The 18396-nt window shown below is 41.5% G+C and overlaps 1 protein-coding gene across 2 annotated transcripts in view; it reads right to left on the bottom strand.

Moving 5' to 3' along the window:
- Positions 1-18396, bottom strand: part of DPP6 (dipeptidyl peptidase like 6) — a 1146878-nt gene that overhangs the window by 850511 nt on the left and 277971 nt on the right. The gene's annotated exons all lie outside the window — the stretch shown is intronic.

Raw genomic sequence — 18396 nt, 5'->3', positions numbered from 1 at the left:
CGCGGTGCTTCTAGGGACATTTTAAAGAATGTTCTGGCCGGGCGCGGTGGCTCATGCCTGTAATCCCAGCACTCTGGGAGGCAGAAGCGGGTGGATCACGAGGTGAGGAGATTGAGACCATCCTGGCCAACATGGTGAAACCCCATCTCCACTAAAAATACAAAAATTAGCCGGGTGTGATGGCGGCGCCTGTAGTCCCAGCTACTCAGGAAGCTGAGACAGGAGAATTGCTTGAACCCGGGAGGCGGAGGTTGCAGTGAGCCGAGATCGCGCCACTGCATTCTAGCCTGGCGACAGAGCACGACTCCATCTCTAAATAAATACATACATACATACATACATACATACATACATGTTCTATACCTCGTGTGTATGTGCATGCACCCACACATCCAAATTTGTGTTAAGCACGGATACACACATTGCAGTCGAGGGTGTGAGGACACTGTGGTCCCACATATAAAAGAATAAAGTGGTTAGTATGTTAGAATAAGTGAAGTGATACAATTTTAAAGACTGGCAAGCTATGGCATGTTATGTTTATGATGTATAATTAATTCAATTCTTGTCTCTAATCACCTTTCACCTCCCCTTATCCACACACACACACACAAACAAGGAAAAAGATACCCTGAAGAGGAGCAAAAGTACCCAATGGGCATTTCAAAATAGGTGTAGTGGTTCAGAAGGAAACATGTCAATATTTCCCTCTACTCAATTTCTCCTTGAACGTCTGAAATACACTGTGGTGATGAAGCAGATTTTTATTCCTACTTATTGGGTAAGTGTGAGAAAATATTTTTGAAAATATTTTGCAAATTATTTAATGTCGAGTTTAATTCTTCCATGCTGCTCCAAACCAAATGCCCCCAACCCATTTTTCTATCTAGTTTCATATGATTAGTGCTTCCCTATTTATTACAAAGGTGTGGGTGTGTGTTTATTTTCCCTAGAACAAATTTACAAAACAAATATGTCATTGGGATTAGGCAGATGCTGCAAAATATGTTGGATAGTCATTTTTAAAATGACAATGAATGCAAATTTTTGGTCTACCTGCAAGCTAAGCATTGTAGGAATAACAAAAGTACATCCATTGAGTTTAGCAGCCTAAGCATGATTTTTATTAGCTAAGAGGTTTTCTTATTTCTGAGAGAATTATATCCTGTAGTTTACTTCCCTTTTCTCTGGGTGCTGAGGGAGAAGGACAGAACCATATTTAAGACTGTTTTTTCTTTTCCAAATACTAATATTTGAAGAAATGAAATGGCTAAGTTAGCATACTCTGAAGGAAGGTCTTCCCTAAAACAGTGGGCATCACTGTCTTTTACATATTATCAGCTTGAACTCATAAACGGGGAGAAATTTTTAAAAATCTGGGTAGCTTGAGAAAACACAATGCTAAATGCATAAATAGAAGGCATATTCTCCACTCTGAAAATCTGTTTCTCACTCTCTATCTCTCAAAGCATGTTTGGTTTCTTGTTTCCGTTTTTGTTTTTTGCAAGATAACTCTCCACTAGGGGCTGGGTAGTAAGACCTTTTACACACCTTCAAACAGGAAATATCCAGCACACACACACACAATAATTGCTATTTCAGGCTTTTGAAAAACAGAGTTAAAGTATGAATTGGGTTAATTTGGGCTTTTCAACTTAATACTTAAAAATTATGTTTTATGTAAAATCATTTGTTATAACCCAATAAATAGCCTTTCTCTAACATCAGTAAAGTTAAGCTTCAATCTCCCAATAGCACATGTCTCTGCATTTTAGCCCTACCATTGTGTCACTGCTCGGATCTTACACAGTTCAAAACATATGTACAACTAACTACACTAGTGTCATGTACACAAACACAGTGGTTGATTAACACGAGTGTTAAGGTTTATCGCCAGGTGAGCTGCACAAGCTTTTGATCCTACGCAAATGGCTGGTGCCAACCTCATCCCATGTTTTCTCTGTGGCCCCCCGGAGGGCTGCTCACAACCTTACCACCTTCCTCTAGGATTCTCCCCTAGTTCTTCATCTTGCCTTTCTACATTTAACCATAATCGACTCTTCTCCTCCCACTTTCTAACTACCTTTCTTCACTTCTGTTGTCTTGCCTTCATGCACGTCCCTTCTCTGGATCAATATCTGTAGGCTATACGTAGAATATATATTATTTTCTCTAAAACTTCCTTGCTGCCCTCTGAATATTTATCAAATCTTGCCTTGTGCTACCAACATTGCCTCAGAAATTATCCAAATAATCACCTCTCACCCTGGAGGAGGCACGAACTCCTGTCATTTCCTATTTTCTGGTGACACAATGATCGTTTCCACAGTGCTTCCCAAGGCTCTTAGGTTTTTGGAGCATGGGGTATAGAAGACTGTCTTCTCTTTCTGTTTGTCCCTGGTGATCATTTGACCATAATCATGTTGTTCTCCAAAACGTCTTAGTTCATAGATCAAACTGTATTAGATTAAACGAGATATGATTTCTGCTCCAAAGTGCCCCTAGAGCGCCTTGCCCTTTTCAAACCACACACTTCTTAGGGTCAGGTGAATTAAGTTAAATATGATTCCCTTCAATGTTAAAGTGATAGGAATGAGTCTCTGCACTTCAGTGCTTTAATTTTGTAACCAGGAGAGGTGATGGCTGCATTCAGAAAGAAGAGAAAGCTTGTGTCTGTTCTCTCTGCTGACCACTGGCATGCCTTGTGAAGGACCAAGTCCTGCTTGCGGTATGGTCAGCCTTAGAACTGACTGTGAGCCACAGGGAACAAGGGCTTACACTGTCTTCTGGGGACACTGGCATCAGCCCAGAGGCATTCTCAGGCTTTGACTTCAAAGCAACAGCGAAACCAAAATGGATAAAGATAGGGTCAGTCAAATGCAACGTCTTTTCCTGACAGCAAAACAAACAGAGCCAGTGTCAACTCATCAAATCCTGCCACGTAAATTGGTACTCTCCTGCAGGCTAACAGAAACAGTTACAGAAAGTGGAAAAGTTGACTTCACTAAAAATTACTGCAGTTACAAATAAAGGAAGGGGGTATAGTGTATTTCTAAAATGTGCATCTGGACTAAGATTTAGGGAGGGTTGAGTGTGAGCACAACTTAATTCACCCCCGAAAGAGAAGGCTTGTCGGCCAGAAATAACAAAATAAGAAAAGCCCAGCAAGTTGGCCCCCAGGTCCAAGTACTGCAGATTCCAGTGTATCTTTCCATCTCTTCTTCCAACAACACAATGACTGTGAAACATAAGGAGGGAAGAGGAAAGAGTCTTCCTCTATGTGACAAACCCCCTTTTCAGATGTTCAGTGGGACAGTCTGAGTAGCAGCGTCTTCTTTCAAGAGCATAATATAGCGGAGCATGTGATTGCATTTCCAACCTATAAATATCCAGCTCCTGAACACTCATCTTTGAGTTCTAAATGGAATAAGCCATTATTTCCATATTCAAAACTGTAACAGACTGGAATGTTGTTCAGCAAATACTACTCTCCACCCCATGCCCCCTGCAGGGAAGCATCTTAACCTGTCCCCTGACACCTACTGCCACCCTGACTTTGAGACTGGTCATGTGACTTACTTGGACTAATAGGATGTGCATGGACATGATGCAGGCAGAGGCTTTGCAGCTGCTTGCATACCCTGGCTGGCTTCTGCACTCTGATGATCCACCATACAAAAACATGTCCCTATTAACAGCCGATGCTTTAGCCTGGCCCCAGAACAAACACACTTGGAGAAGACCTCAATACCACCCACAGCCTGGGGCTAAGCCAGATAATTGGGGAGCACAAAGCAGAGTCTCTTAGCCGAGCCCAGTGTAGACCAGCTGAATCACAGTTAACCAGCAGAAATGTGGGTCTTGGAATAAATACTTGTTGGGTAAGTCACTGAGGATAATTGGTTAAACAGCATGCTTGTGTCATTAAAGCCAAATCAATGCATGAAAAAATGGCATGGTCAAGTCCACGCTTCTTGTAGGCATTTCACTTATTCAGTTAACACCTGAGCACTGACTATGTGCCATTCATTGTGCTACGTTCTAAGGATGAAATGATGAACTACAGTGAACTTGCTTTCATGCAGATGATCATCAGTACTCCTCAAAGTGAAGCAAGACTGATACTACAAATTATCCGACTGATAATGCTTTACTTTTGTGAATAGATGCCGTTTTCTCAATTTCTTGCTCCTTTTGGTACATTTGGAGCACTTCTAGTCTTACTACAAAAGGACTGTTAGAAACCACTAGCTTGCAAATGTGTTCACAATAAAGCTGTGATTTATTTATTATAGCAGCACCAAGTAGCATTTTTAATCTACTCATACAGTGGCTTTCAAAGAGTTGTTTCTGGACCAACAGCGAAAGCATCATTCAGGGACTTGTTGGAAATGCAGATTCGTGGGCCCTGTCTCAGACCAACTGAAACTCAGGGCTGGGGCCGGGCAAGCTGCATTTAACAAGCTCTCCAGATGATTCTGATGCATGCACAAGTCTGAGAACCACTGCACTAGAGCAATGTACTAGAGCAATTTTCTTCACGGCACCAAGGTGACCTGGAAGATTTCTCAAATGTTTGCTCAGGTCTCAGGTAACAGCTTATACATTTAAAGGATTGAACAAGGATTCTCCTAAGGGTAAGGATTTTTCAAGAATAAAAAAAAGAAACCATATAAATGAGGGAGGGAGTGTTTTTTTTTTTTTTTTATCTTTGCTAAGACTTTATTCAGAATCAAAAAAGAATGCAGTCCATTTAGTCTTTGCAGGACACTTTCAGATGCTGTTTCGCCCTTGAACTGATGTTTAAGTTTCATGTCAGGAAGAAGGTAGAAATCAAAAGGGAATTGTCAAAGCAAAGGCAAAGATATGGTCAAACTATCATACCACAACTGTTGTGGCTTATCTGAGATACTCTGATTTTGTACCTTAGCAGAGAGCCTTTCCCATCTTGCCAGAACATATGCAATTTGGCAGAAGAACTCTGCAGAACTGCAAAGAAAAAAAAGCCTTACTTTCAAACACTGATTTCATAAAAAAATCTTCCGTGCCTCTAGTTTGGACTCATTGCTTTTTTAATGCAATAAAAAAAGCCTGTCCTTAATTAAAAATCAATAAAGTTAATAAACATTTAAAGTTGAAACCTGACTTTGATGAACTTAATTCTCCTGAATCCACTCCTTTCAAGCATGTTAAAGGGTTCATTATAAAATCCATTTTATTTTATTTTTCACCGTCACTTAAGATTCCCTCTAAATTTCCTTGTACAAATGGAAATATCTACAAATTTAAAAAACGGGTTGATGCTACTTTAGGTAGATCGGTAGCTTTTCTTGAATTTTAACATATTCTCTGAACCACAGGTGCATCTTTAATATTTATAGGCAAATATCAATATACACACAATAGATCTTAAATATGGAGAATGAAACCTAACCTGGAAAAAGAAATACCCCACACAGGAGGTATCAGTGCAAAACCCTGATTCATGCATATATGTGGGTTCTCATTAATGAAAACAAATTGCATTAGGAGCAATAAAACTGAAATGAAACCATGTATCTGCTTCTTGTGGGTAATTTAATTCACTGTGGACTGTAACTTTATCAGCACCACTATGCCCATTTCCGAACAATTCCCTTCTCATAAAGGGGAAAAATAGGTTTGTCTATACTACTAATTGCATTTCAAATCACAGTAATTTGGTAATCAAAAAAGTAATTCTCTCAACAATTACTTATATTTTGCTTGAGAGGTACACCGAAATTGCCCATTGGCTAAATAAATCCACGAGTCACATAAGCCTGCAATTTGATCAGCCTTTTCCCTCACTCACAGCAGCAACAACAGTGACTCTCAGCTGCAGCGGGATGAGGTGGGTCCTGTTTGTTCCCCGAATTTGTGCTCTGAGTCCCTGATGGGATTCCATTAACTCAGTCCTCTGCAGCGCACCCATAATCATCACCATTGTGCTTCTGTATAACCCAGCAATACCCAAATTACATCATTGATGCAGACCCATTTCAGTCTTTGTGGGAAAAGTTGGATAAATTAATGCTTTCAAAGGACTTTGAAGGCTTTCTTAGCCATCTTGGGGTAAAAGAAGAAGCAGTGTAAGGCGATATTTACATCTGCCTTTCAGGATTCCTTTTTAAATTTCTCTCTCTCAGGGCTCTGACATCATCCACAACTTCAAGTCCAACTCAAAATGAGATGTAAATGGTTGATTGTGGTCTCAATGAATGCTGAGTTTCCCAATTGAGATATTCAAATCCCTAGGATAACTATCTTCCTTGAGTAGGCAATTTTATCAAATAACATAAAATTATCCAATCCAAATATACCAGGAGATGGAATACCGAACTCATGAGTATTCCAAGATAAAACACAAGACTTCCAATAAGATACCTGGTTATAATACTGATCCTCGGGTGGTATACTTATCTGAGCATTTAATGAAAATCTTGGAATAGGTCCTTTTTTTTTGTTTTTTGTTTTTTTTGAGATGGAGTTTCATTCTTTTTACCCAGGCTGGAGTGCAATGGCATGATCTCAGCTCACTGCAAACTCCACCTGCCGGGTTCAAGTGATTCTACTGCCTCAGACCCCCAAGTAGCTAGAATTACAGGCATGCACCACCAGAGCTGGCTAATTTTGTATTTTTAGCTGGGGTAGAGACGGGGTTTCACGATGTTGGTCAGGTTGGTCTCGAACCCCTGACCTCAGATGATTCGCCCACCTTGGCCTCCCAAAGTGCTGGGATTACAGACGTGAGACACCGTGCCCAGCCAGTACTCACTTTTTATCTACTGATTATATCTACATTTTATTAAGTCCACCAATCAAAAAACTTCAAGCCTAGAACTTCATAGGTTGCTCCTGATTTCCTGGGAAGGCAGCCTGCTTGGATTTGTCCATATGACTAAAAACAGTCTCCATGATGTTTTTTTTTTTTTTTTTTTTTTTTTTGAGACGGAGTCTAGCTCTGTCCCCCTGGCTGGAGTGCAGTGGCGCGATCTCGGCTCACTGCAAGCTCCGCCTCCCAGGTTCGCGCTATTCTCCTGCCTCAGCCTCCCGAGTAGCTGGGATTACAGGCGCCCGCCACCGCGCCCAGCTAATTTTTTTTTTTGTTTTTGTATTTTTAGTAGAGACGGGGTTTCACCGTGTTAGCCAGGATGGTCTCGATCTTCTGACCTCGTGATCCGCCTGCCTCGGCCTCCCAAAGTGCTGGGATTACAGGCGTGAGCCACCGCGCCCGGCCTCCATGATGTTTTTAAATGATGGCATTGCCAATGCATAGAACATCTCAATGGATAAACTACACCCAACTCTTGGTTTCTACCCTGATTAAAGTGGAATGTTGGCAATTTCTTGAATCAATTTTCACAGCTATAGGAAGAGAATAAAAGCAAGTGATCCACAGACTCTTCTATCTCCCATTGAAGTCGTTGGTCTTTGAGGTAAAATAATCACTAAATGTAATGCAATTCTAGTTTGCCTTAAAATCTTCATTGAGAAGGGGGCTGGAGAGCTCCACAAGTTGACTAGCCCATACCTTGTCCCAGATTCGGTGAGTTTTAGCTCAGGGATAATGTCACCTTATCATTTCCCTTCATCGTATTGGTCATATCTAACTTCTCTTGGCATGACAGAAGAGTTCTACAGTGCTATCTTCTATTGCTCCTCCACTTAGAAATAATCCTACGTTTGTACTGCACCGAACACCGAGAAAACTTGACATTTTTCATCCAATTAGTGCTCTGGATAAGACCAGAAGGTTTTTGTTGTTGTTTTCCAAGAGGAAACTATATAAATTTTCCTGTGAGCATGGTTCATGTATTCTTCCGTCTTATTGGAACACCTGCTTGTATGGCCAATCTTTCATTGGTTGCCCCCGTGCTGCACCCATATCCCTTCTGACTTATTTACCTGCCAATATAGAATATCCACAAGTTAAGGGTGTCCGCTTGATGAAGCAGAAATAAAAAGTTTTCTGGGAGGCTGTGGCAAAGATTATTTTTCTCTCTGGTAAGAGAGAGTGGTCAGAGGAGGGACCCCTCCCCTGGCCTGCCAACATCACTTCCTCCTGTTTTCTGTCTTTGAACATAGTTGTGTGAGGATTTGATGCTCAAAGCTGCTGTAGCCTTTTTGAAACCATGAGAAGAGGCCAGGCGCCGTGGCTCACGCCTGTAATCTCAGCACTTTGGGAGGCCGAGGTGGGCGGATCACGAGGTCAGGAAATCGAGACCATCCTGGCCAACATGGTGAAACCCCGGCTCTACTAAAAATACAAAAATTAGCTGGACCTGGTGGTGTATGACTGTAATCCTAGCTACTCGCGAGGCTGAGGTAGGAGAATCACTTGAACCAGGGAGTCAGAGGTTGCAGTGAGCCAGGATTTCACCACTCACTGCACTCCAGCCTGGCCACAGAGACAGACTCTGTCTCAAAAAAACAAACAAACAAAAAAACAAACATGAGAAGAAGGGGCCAGTGTTTGCAAGGATGCACACCCTGAGCCCTGATAGCATGCAGGTACTGAACTAAAACCAGAATCCTCTTCCCACCCAGATAAAATCCCCCGGGCTTAGGCCCTTTCAGCCAGGAATTGTTTCACAGCCAAAAGCGTTCCTGTAGGACACACTGCACACCTGGTTCTTCCACTGCCTGGCTCTTGCACCAGGATAGGTCGCTAAGCATCAGACGCTCATCTATGGCATAAGCATGCTAAGAGAGGCCAATCCTATCAGCTTTATTTAAGCACAGAGTTCCCAAGAGGGCCAATCAGTTGTTACAGAGGGGAAACCTCAAAACTTCTTTTATGTACCTAACCTTTAAAACACATATGGCCACCTGTAGCTCACAATCTAAAAAGAAAATCATCAAGCCTTCCCACCTGATTATTTGTTATTGTCCATAACTCTGGGGAAAAATACCACTGTATTTGAGCTTTTTATTGATTTTTGCACATTTCTTCAACTAGAAAATCTGGAGGCAAATGTGTGTCAATGCTCGAAGGCCTCTTAAATATGTGAAGAGAAGAGAACATGTTTTGTGAGATGTTTTCTATCCAGGATTGGTAAAGCCACAGAGGAGGAGTATGAATCTGAAAGAGGAGGGTAGAGGAAGGACAGAGGAGGAGGGAGAGGGGAAAAGAGAAATAATGCTTTAGCAAATTTATTTTAAAATAACACTCTTATGTTTATCTGCACTTTATACTTAAGTTGTGTTGAAATGCAAAACCCTGTTGCCCTAAAGAGACTCCCAAGAGGCTGACTTTGAGCTGGCAGAGCTGGCATCATAAGAGCCAGTTTGGAACCCACTCCACCAAGGCTGCTATGAGTTGAAGATGACAGGCTTGAAATCCTCTTCCCGGGGCAGGAGGGAAGAGCTGCACAGGCCATGTAGCACGCAGGCTAAGTGTGCATTCAGAACACTAGTAATCAGAATAAGAATCACAGTTAAAGGAAAAATGTTCCAGCCCCTAGGAACATATATAGAATTCTGTACACAGAATATGTGGGAAAAAATACTTTCAGCACACATGATATTGCTTTTATTAGTTAACAAAATAAATTATCCTTCTGGAATTGCATATGGGAGAGGCAACATGATTTGATGAGTGTTTAGGGACTTTGAGTCTTAATCCAGCCCATAGAATTGTTGTTTGAATGTGAGTCTCGCTCCATATTTACCAGCCTTGTTTATATAAGGCAGGGGTCAGCCACTAACAGATTCTACATGCAGAGTCTATGTTGCAGGTCATCTTACACAGAACTGGTGTTGAGAACAGAAAGCAAGAGAAACAGCCTCATGAAGCGTGCTGCCTTATCTTGCAACTTATTTTGATGATTTAGACCTCGTGTGTTTTTCCTTATTTTGATCCAGGTGAATAAATCAGCATAAAAAAGTGACAAAAAAACACTTCTTACAGCTTCATGGATTTCTCTTTTATTCTTTCTTCTTACTGCTTCTCTTTCCCACCTATGCCACACCAACAGCATCCTCCGTGATAGCACCCCTATCTTTGCAAAACAACTGGTAGATCCTCTTCACTTACAGTTTTTGATTTGTATAGCCCTCGGATGAATTCAGCCAACTGCAAAAATAAAAGCAGCCGAACAAACAACAGCAAAGCCAAAGCAAAACAAAACAAAAAGAACCTTATAAAAGCGCTGCTGTTGAGCACACTGAGAACAACTTGGAGCTTGACATCGCCACTTGGGGGCGCCCTGGGAGCTCAGAAATGCAAGCTCCCTCCAGCCCCGGGAGCCCGGGCTGACTCAGGGCAGCCCCTTCCTTCTGACTACACGGTTTCTGTATTCAACTAATCACACGGGAAATGAGACTGCCTTTTAGAAGACTTTTGTTTCCTATGAAAAGGAAGACTGCTGCGCTATAAATGTTTTAAATGCTCTCCGAAATATTAAAATCAAGTCAGTAAATGAACCATAACTCTGTCTTCTCATTTATTGAAGAGTCAGATATTCCAGGAGGAAGGGGAGGGCAGAAAATGAAACTAATTTCCGTTTATCATGGAGGATGGACAGATCAGATAGATGAGTTTGTGTGCAAATAACTCAGTAATTCAGAAGGGATTCTGGATCACTTTTCACTGGGCCATTGGTGGGTGGGACACAACACTGGCTGAGAGATAGTGATGACACTGAGTTAAAAAACAAGCATTACTGGGCCCAGATTGCCTTATTCCACCTATCATGGAATAAAAAAGAAATCCAGAAAAAAGAAAGAGGCTATGCTGTGATGGCTGACAGACTCTGAGGAAATTGCAAATACACTGAGGACCTTGGAGAGCAGCCTCAGATGATCACTTCTGCACCTGTCTTCTTGGAGAACAGGAATTTTCTGATCTTTGAAAAACTACAGATTCATCGTCCAAGAAAACCCAGCTAATTCGTTTTCAATCAGAGTTTCAAAAAGGCATATTTTCCTGTAAACTGGCAATGTACCTGGGAAGCTAGGACATCAAGAGATCCACCGGGCACCTCCAGATGAACTCTGAATTTATTCGTAAACTCTCATCCCATGAAGGGTTTTACTGAAGAATAATAAAAGATTCTACTTTGGGGTAGCTTTCTAACCATACGTTTCCCATGCATTGTCTTATAAGGGAAAAGTCCTGGGGTAAAAGTAGGAGAGAGTTTGGGTTCAAACCCAGGTCTGAGTGCTGCATCTTGCAGGAAAATTCCCAGTAATCTTTGTCCACTGACTTCTGTCATTTCAATGACTCATTCACTGGAAACACATTCCAGGATGTTGTGAAATTAAATTTCCAGATGGCACAACCATAGACTTACTTTAAAGCCCAGCTCACACACCACCTCCTGGCTTTTGAGGTCTTCCATGATTCTTTAAGGAGTTACTACTAGCCTTGCCAAGTCCTCATAACATCTGCATGTGCCTGCCTTATAAAACACACCAGTCTTTACCTTGTGCTATTCATCCATCTATTCATACGACACACATCAATGAACATCCACCATGACTGGCCAAGTCTTATTTTCCTCATTATATGTTCCCTAAGAAGATCTATGTCTGATTACGGTTCATGCAAAAACTGTCATCTACAGGGTAGGAGTTCATTCGAATAAAGTTCACTTAAGACACACTTATCTACAAACAGTCTTCAGAGAGGTGATCGGATGGAAGATATTAACATGATTCTGGAGTCTGCTAGGAGCTGCTCTGACTGGTGGCTACTGAGATACCAGTGACGGGAAGGTGCTACATTGTTAACAACAGTGCCTTTCAAAAACGATGAACTATAATCTACTGGTAGGTCATATTTAAAATCTGTTATAAAATCAGCATGTGATTTTTTTAAAAATTGAAAAATCTGCCATGCTGTGTTTTTCAACTGCATGTGGGGTGGGCTCCTTCCAGACAGACAGGCTGTACTGCTGGATACCTCCCTGTATCTCCCCAGTAGAGGACAGACTCCTTGAGAGGAGGGACTACTTCCATCTCCTTTGCTGTTCATAACCAGTGTTTGTCACGGTGCCTGGAACACTCGAGATGGGCAACAAGTATTTGTCAAACGAATGAATGAGGCTATGACAACAACAATAACAAAATCATGGTAGGCAAGTCTGGGTTTCTATTGTATGTAAGAACTGCTGAAGTCAGTTTAGAGAATCTTTCTCTGAATGTATCATTATACATTTTATGTGTGGGGGATTTATTAGCTTCTAACATCTTAGATTCCCAAGGTGAGTATGAAAAGAGAAATCACTATCATATCAATGAAGCAAGACATCTAGATATATGTGTTATCAAGTTAGGTTGTTGCCATAGGACTCCAACGGTGATTTATTAAGGAAAGGTACTCAGTGCACCAGGGCTGGGTGGCCACAGTGCCCTCCATTACCTCCTAGCAGCTTTCAAGGGTGAAGAGAGCTTCCATCCAGAGGAAGCTTAACAGGGTGAATAGGGAAAGGGCTTTCATTTGGGATTTTTCCTACATTTTAGTGGTATAGCCATTTATATCTAAGAGGCTAATGAAAACACATACTAGAGAAACTAATACTGCAAAATGACACTTGGGATAGATAGGAAAACCTCTTAGAGTGGTTTATGTATCAAAAATAGATTAATACCACTGATAAGAAGCCCACATAATTTTTCCACACTTTGAAATTAATTCACGTCTTATATATACCAGTGGTATTAAATGTTTTGATTATTCACTCATTTATTCATCTATTAAGTAATTTAGATTAAGTGTTCTTTTTAATTACAGCATCAGTAATTTTTTTAAAAATTGAGCAAATAAATATTTGCTCAAAGGGCTAACAGTGAAACCCTGAAAAATACATGTGACTGCAGGCTGGAGACTGTGGATGAGGCTGCCATGAGGTCCTGGGAAATGTCTGTTAGAGTGCCAGGAGCAGCTATGTTTCAATGAACACTTCAGAATACCAACGGGGAAAGTAAATTCATAGAATATAAACCAACTGAACTTTTTTCTCCAGTGTGCCTCCCAGGGTCAAAGCTGGCTCTCTCCTCTCTGGTTCCTGGGAAGGCCGTCTTCCTACCAAGCTCAAAGCTGCTCTTGTATAATGTACTTACTGATTTTATAATTAATATGACTTTCACTGAGTCTAGAGATTTTCAAATGTCTGGATCAGAGACTCATGGGCCACAAATCAACCTTGAACTGAAGAAACTAGGAAAGATCCAACAAAACAGTATTGTAGTTGTGAATATTATTCACAAATAGATTTCTTAATTTCCTTTTGCCTTGGGATAGAGTTTCTACTGCGGTTGCAGGTGACCAGGCCCACTCACCCACCGTGTGCCTGCTGGGTCTGTATATGCCAGGGAATATCACCTTCCCCACTGGAACAAGCATTATGGATGAGTGGTGCAGACATCAGAATTAGAGTTGGCACGCTATGTCCCCCTTCCCTCTTCCTATATGCAATTGTTTTTCCATGGACACTGAAGTATGGCAAGTGACTACCAAAGCGGCAGTTTTGCTTGGAAATCCCACTTCCTAGAAGAAAAATACCCCTTGCTTGAATGGGTAAAATGCTAAGTGGTCCATCTGCTGCTCATTTCCAATCATACTTCCAGAAAAAGGGCAAAAATAATGCCCAGGGTATGATGTGCCCGTGCACCATCTGAGCTGGGGCTCCTTCTGTATCTCAGTTGCCCAGGAATGATTAGACCCAGCACCTGGATGGCTTCACAAATGGTACAATAAAAATCTCAATTCAGAGCCCCAAAATAGCTGTAAGCAAGACATTTGAAGCTCAGTTTCTTCCACTTTCTAACTGGAGAAAGTAGAGGCCAGACAAGGTGGCTCATGCCTGTAATCCCAGCACTTTGGGAGGCTGAGGTGGGCGGATCACCTGAAGTCAGGAGTTCGAGACCAGCCTGGCCAACATGGTCAATCCCCCCCAACCCCCCGCTAAAAATATAAATATTAGCCAGGCGTGGTGGTAGGCACCTGTAATCCCAGCTACTGGCAAGGCTGAGGCAGGAGAATCATTTGAACCTGTGAGGCGGAGGTTGCAGTACACTGAGATCACACCCACTGTACTCCAGCCTGGGTAACAGAGTGAGACTTGATCTCAAAAAAAAAAGTAGAGAAAAGCAGGCAATTTGTGGATTGTTAAAAAGAATAAACACTAATCATATTGTTTATTTTCACACACACACACACACACACACACACACACGTACTCCTGGCCATTCATCATTCTCTGATTTCATGCCATACTCTCCTTTCACTGGGCTTAGTCAGTGAGTTCACATGCGGAAGGCAGTCTATTCATTTTTTAAGGACTTTACGTTTGCCACGGTCTCTAACATCAAGGAGAGTTGCTCTCCTATTTTCATCAACAGAGCTAATAAATATACGGTAGTACTATGTAAAAAGGGCCAACAGCATTACTGTGCCCTTGATCTATGGAAATGATCTACGGAAACGATCTTTGTGGATTTCTGTGGATGAGACAAGATTTTAAAGCATTCAGTCTGTGCCTTGGCTGTAACTTTGAGCTTCCTGATGCTTTTACATTTCCCACATAGCTTTTCTAGGGGTGTTTAGATGGATAAATGCCTCTCTAGATAAAAGCATGATGCTGGGCTATCAATAAAGAGAGATGGATTTCCTGCATCAGAAGCTGGATATCTTGATCCCCTGGTTCTACCACTGCCATTACAAGTAATTCCTGCAAGGAAAAAATTGCATTCTGAAGTGAGGCGGGACTGAAATAAAGTAAATCAGTAGCATAAGGGAGACATCACATCATGTTTGTGTTACTTTTTCATTATCTCTAATGAATAGAATGATTTATATAATTTACCATCGAAAACCAAAGTAATTATTGTATTATTGCATTACTGCTATATATGAAAGATGATGAATTATAGAGTGTAACTTATTCGCTTTACTCATTTTCAAGTCTTAAAGTGAACCCATTACATGACCACATCATAGTTCTTTACGAACGGAGCCTTCACGCCCTCATGAAGAGATGGCATGTAAGGATACCTTGTCCATTGAACCCCAATGATGAGCTAGTGAGCAATTTGTTCACAAAGGAAAGTTAAAGGCTTTACCCTCAGAAAGCGGAGCCTAGGGAAGACCCTTAAGGCTGGAAATGTGAGTGCATAAAGAGGTTGCTGGGTTCAGGTACCTCAGGGTCGGATGAGGAGAATGCTCTATCAGGACACCATGACCTAGGAATAGGTCCGGTCAAGCCATGGGCTTTGTCCATTTTGCATATGTTTTAGCTTCAGAAAAGGTCACTTCTTTCCATCTGGGTTGAACAGATGGGGTATTTTGAATCCAACCAATGACTAAAACTGGCCAAACAAATTAATGGACTGACTTTCTCAATTTTCTGTTGGCTGAGCCTTTATGAAGCAAAAGCAAGCTTTGAGTGAGTCAGTGATAGAAGGGAAGAAGATGGAAACACAAGTGTAATTGAAATGAACCTCACATTCTCCCACGCAGTGAAGGAAGTCTTGCACAGAGCCCAGATATCATCAAGAACAACTTGATAATCACAAAAGAATAATCACAAAATAATAATAATTAAAATTAAAAGGAGTGTTACACTGCTGAGTCATGCTTGTCGAGCTCCAAAACAAATGTTATCTTAAGTCAAAAGTAGGCAAAAGAGAAATCATTGATCTCAAACATACACACACACAAAGGAAGGAAAAGACAGGAGAAGGGAGACCCCTACATTTGCTTCAGGGGACCACAGCTCTAGAACAGGAACTCATGACACTATGTGAGGTGTGCAGAGGGGGGATAAAGGCATGGGAAGGATCCACAGCGATGAGTGTCAGAGGCTCCACATCCTCTGTCTGTGTGAACTTGAACAGGCCTCATGCCCTCCCGATGGACTTCCATTCCCTCAGCTATAAATTCAAAGGATTGGAACAACTGAACATTTGAGCTTCTTTCATCTTCTAAGTCAAGATTCATACTAGCAGTAGTATCTTTCTCGCTATGAAGGATTTGACCAGGTATACCTCTATCTTTAGGTGAAAAATTAGGTTGTACTATTTCCTAGAAGGAACAAATTCAGCTTGACAACAGCTGTGTAGAAAAATATGTGTTATTTAGTTGGCCCTACACTTAATAAGCCATAAACTGATACAGCTGTGAACACTATTACTAGAATAGTGGCATTCACGTCATTCACAGTAAAATCATCTCAATGAGCCTTCCACCAATGTCACCAGGGCAGAGATATTCTGTTAATCTCTATAAACACGTGCTGTGTGATGCCTATCAATGAACTGTAGTTTAGTTCCACTCAAATTGCAAAGAAGTCTAGAAACCATGTGATACTAGAATGAACTGAAAAGTGGTTATTTGTAAGAAAAAACGCTTGTTCTTGTGTGCAGAGGAGTGGGCACCAGGTAAGAAGAGGCATTTGGTATCAGCACTTTGAATACACGTTAAGGTCCTGTTGGGTTTCCAAACAAGAACTGTGATTGTGAAGGGTCCTCTTCTTTTCTAGAAAACTAATCAATCATGGAATATGGGCAACTGCTGGTCTAGCTTATGGAATCACTCACAATGAGAAATATAACTGCATCAAAGACAGAGACGAAGGGACTCTAGATACAAGGTCACCTCTTCATGAGGAGGATGTACAGCCTTGCAGCAAATTCAGTGACACTGCAGTCAATACAAAGAATGAACATTCCTTGACCAGGTTAGGAAGGCATCGTAGCCAGGAGTTCCTTCTTACACTGAATTTAAATGCTGGATGGGGACTTGGAAATGATTCAGTTTGACTGTCTTCATTTAGAGACAGAGAAACAGCCTCAGAATGCACGTGTCTTCTCCCCAGAGTTCAATGCCAATGCAGAGAGGCAAAGAAAGGAAAAGAGAGAGAAAGAAAGAAGGAACACTGTCTTAACCACAGATATGTGTGCATTCTAGGGACAAAGCAGACATAAGCCAAGTATGTATATATTTATAAAGAAGGATATAGTAACCCATCCACAGCACACAACACAGTAAAATCCCAGGCCCTGGAGCCCTGGTGTCCGAACCTCTGGACTCAGATTCTATCACTTGTGGGGTACTGGGCAAATAAATGCTTTTATGATTTTGTGAAATAATACGGGGAAATCACTTACTACCCAGGAACTATGTAGACTTAACTGTTTAGCAGTACTGTTGCTTAACTTGGAAGGCCCCAGAGCTACAGGTGTATAAAGCCACCTTCAAAGGCAGCCACAGGTGTATAAAGCCACCTTCAAAGGCAGCCACAGATGTATAAAGCCACCTGAAAAGGCAGCCACAGGTGTATAAAGCCACCTGAAAAGGCAGCCACAGGTGTATAAAGCCACCTTCAAAGGCAGCCACAGGTGTATAAAGCCACCTTCAAAGGCAGCCACAGGTGTATAAAGACACCTTCAAAGGCAGCCACAGGTGTATAAAGCCACCTTCAAAGGCAGCCACAGGTGTATAAAGCCACCTTCAAAGGCAGCCACAGGTGTATAAAGCCACCTTCAAAGGCAGCCACAGGTGTATAAAGACACCTTCAAAGGCAGCCACAGGTGTATAAAGCCACCTTCAAAGGCAGCCACAGGTGTATAAAGCCACCTTCAAAGGCAGCCACAGGTGTATAAAGCCACCTGAAAAGGCAGCCACAGGTGTATAAAGCCACCTGAAAAGGCAGCCACAGGTGTATAAAGCCACCTGAAAAGGCAGCCACAGGTGTATAAAGCCACCTGAAAAGGCAGCCACAGGTGTATAAAGCCACCTGAAAAGGCCAAATTGCCCCACACAACAAAGTAACTGGTGGTGGCGGGGTGGGTTCGGGGGAACACATTTCAAAGAGAGAGGGGATTCAGGCCCTAAAATTTAGAAAAGGTTCTAGATCTTTTTTGTCTTTTTAGACAAAAATGAGACAGAAAAAAATGAACTTCTAGAACAATCTGGTGATGCCAGCATTTCATTTGTCAGAATCTTCTGTTTAAATGTATAAGATAAAATATGTCAGATTGCAAAGAAAATGCATTACTTTGAAACATAGTTATAAATATACAAAAATAAAATGTATTTATATTGCTTTATTAATGATTCACAATGTATTTAAAACACAGGAGTTAGATTTTTTATTTTTAAAGATACATCAGGGAAATGGCTGTCTGGGCTTAGATAAACTAGTAACATTTTACTGTGGGATTGTCTTGGACAAGACGGCATGCTTTAAATAAAATAAAATCAGTGCTCCCAAAGGTATACAAGGATAAATACGCTTTGCTACCTCTCTAAGCTAATTTCCTTCCCATTCCTTCATTCAGGCCCCAGCCACACAGGCTTCCTTGCTCTTTCTCAGCAACACTCGGTGCTTCAGGCTGTTTATGCCAGCTGACCTCCACCTGCAACGTCCT

This window comes from Gorilla gorilla, chromosome 6 (genome assembly GCF_029281585.2).
Source record: "Gorilla gorilla gorilla isolate KB3781 chromosome 6, NHGRI_mGorGor1-v2.1_pri, whole genome shotgun sequence".
Classification (NCBI taxonomy): domain Eukaryota; kingdom Metazoa; phylum Chordata; class Mammalia; order Primates; family Hominidae; genus Gorilla; species Gorilla gorilla.
This window is presented reverse-complemented; position numbering and strand designations above follow the sequence as displayed.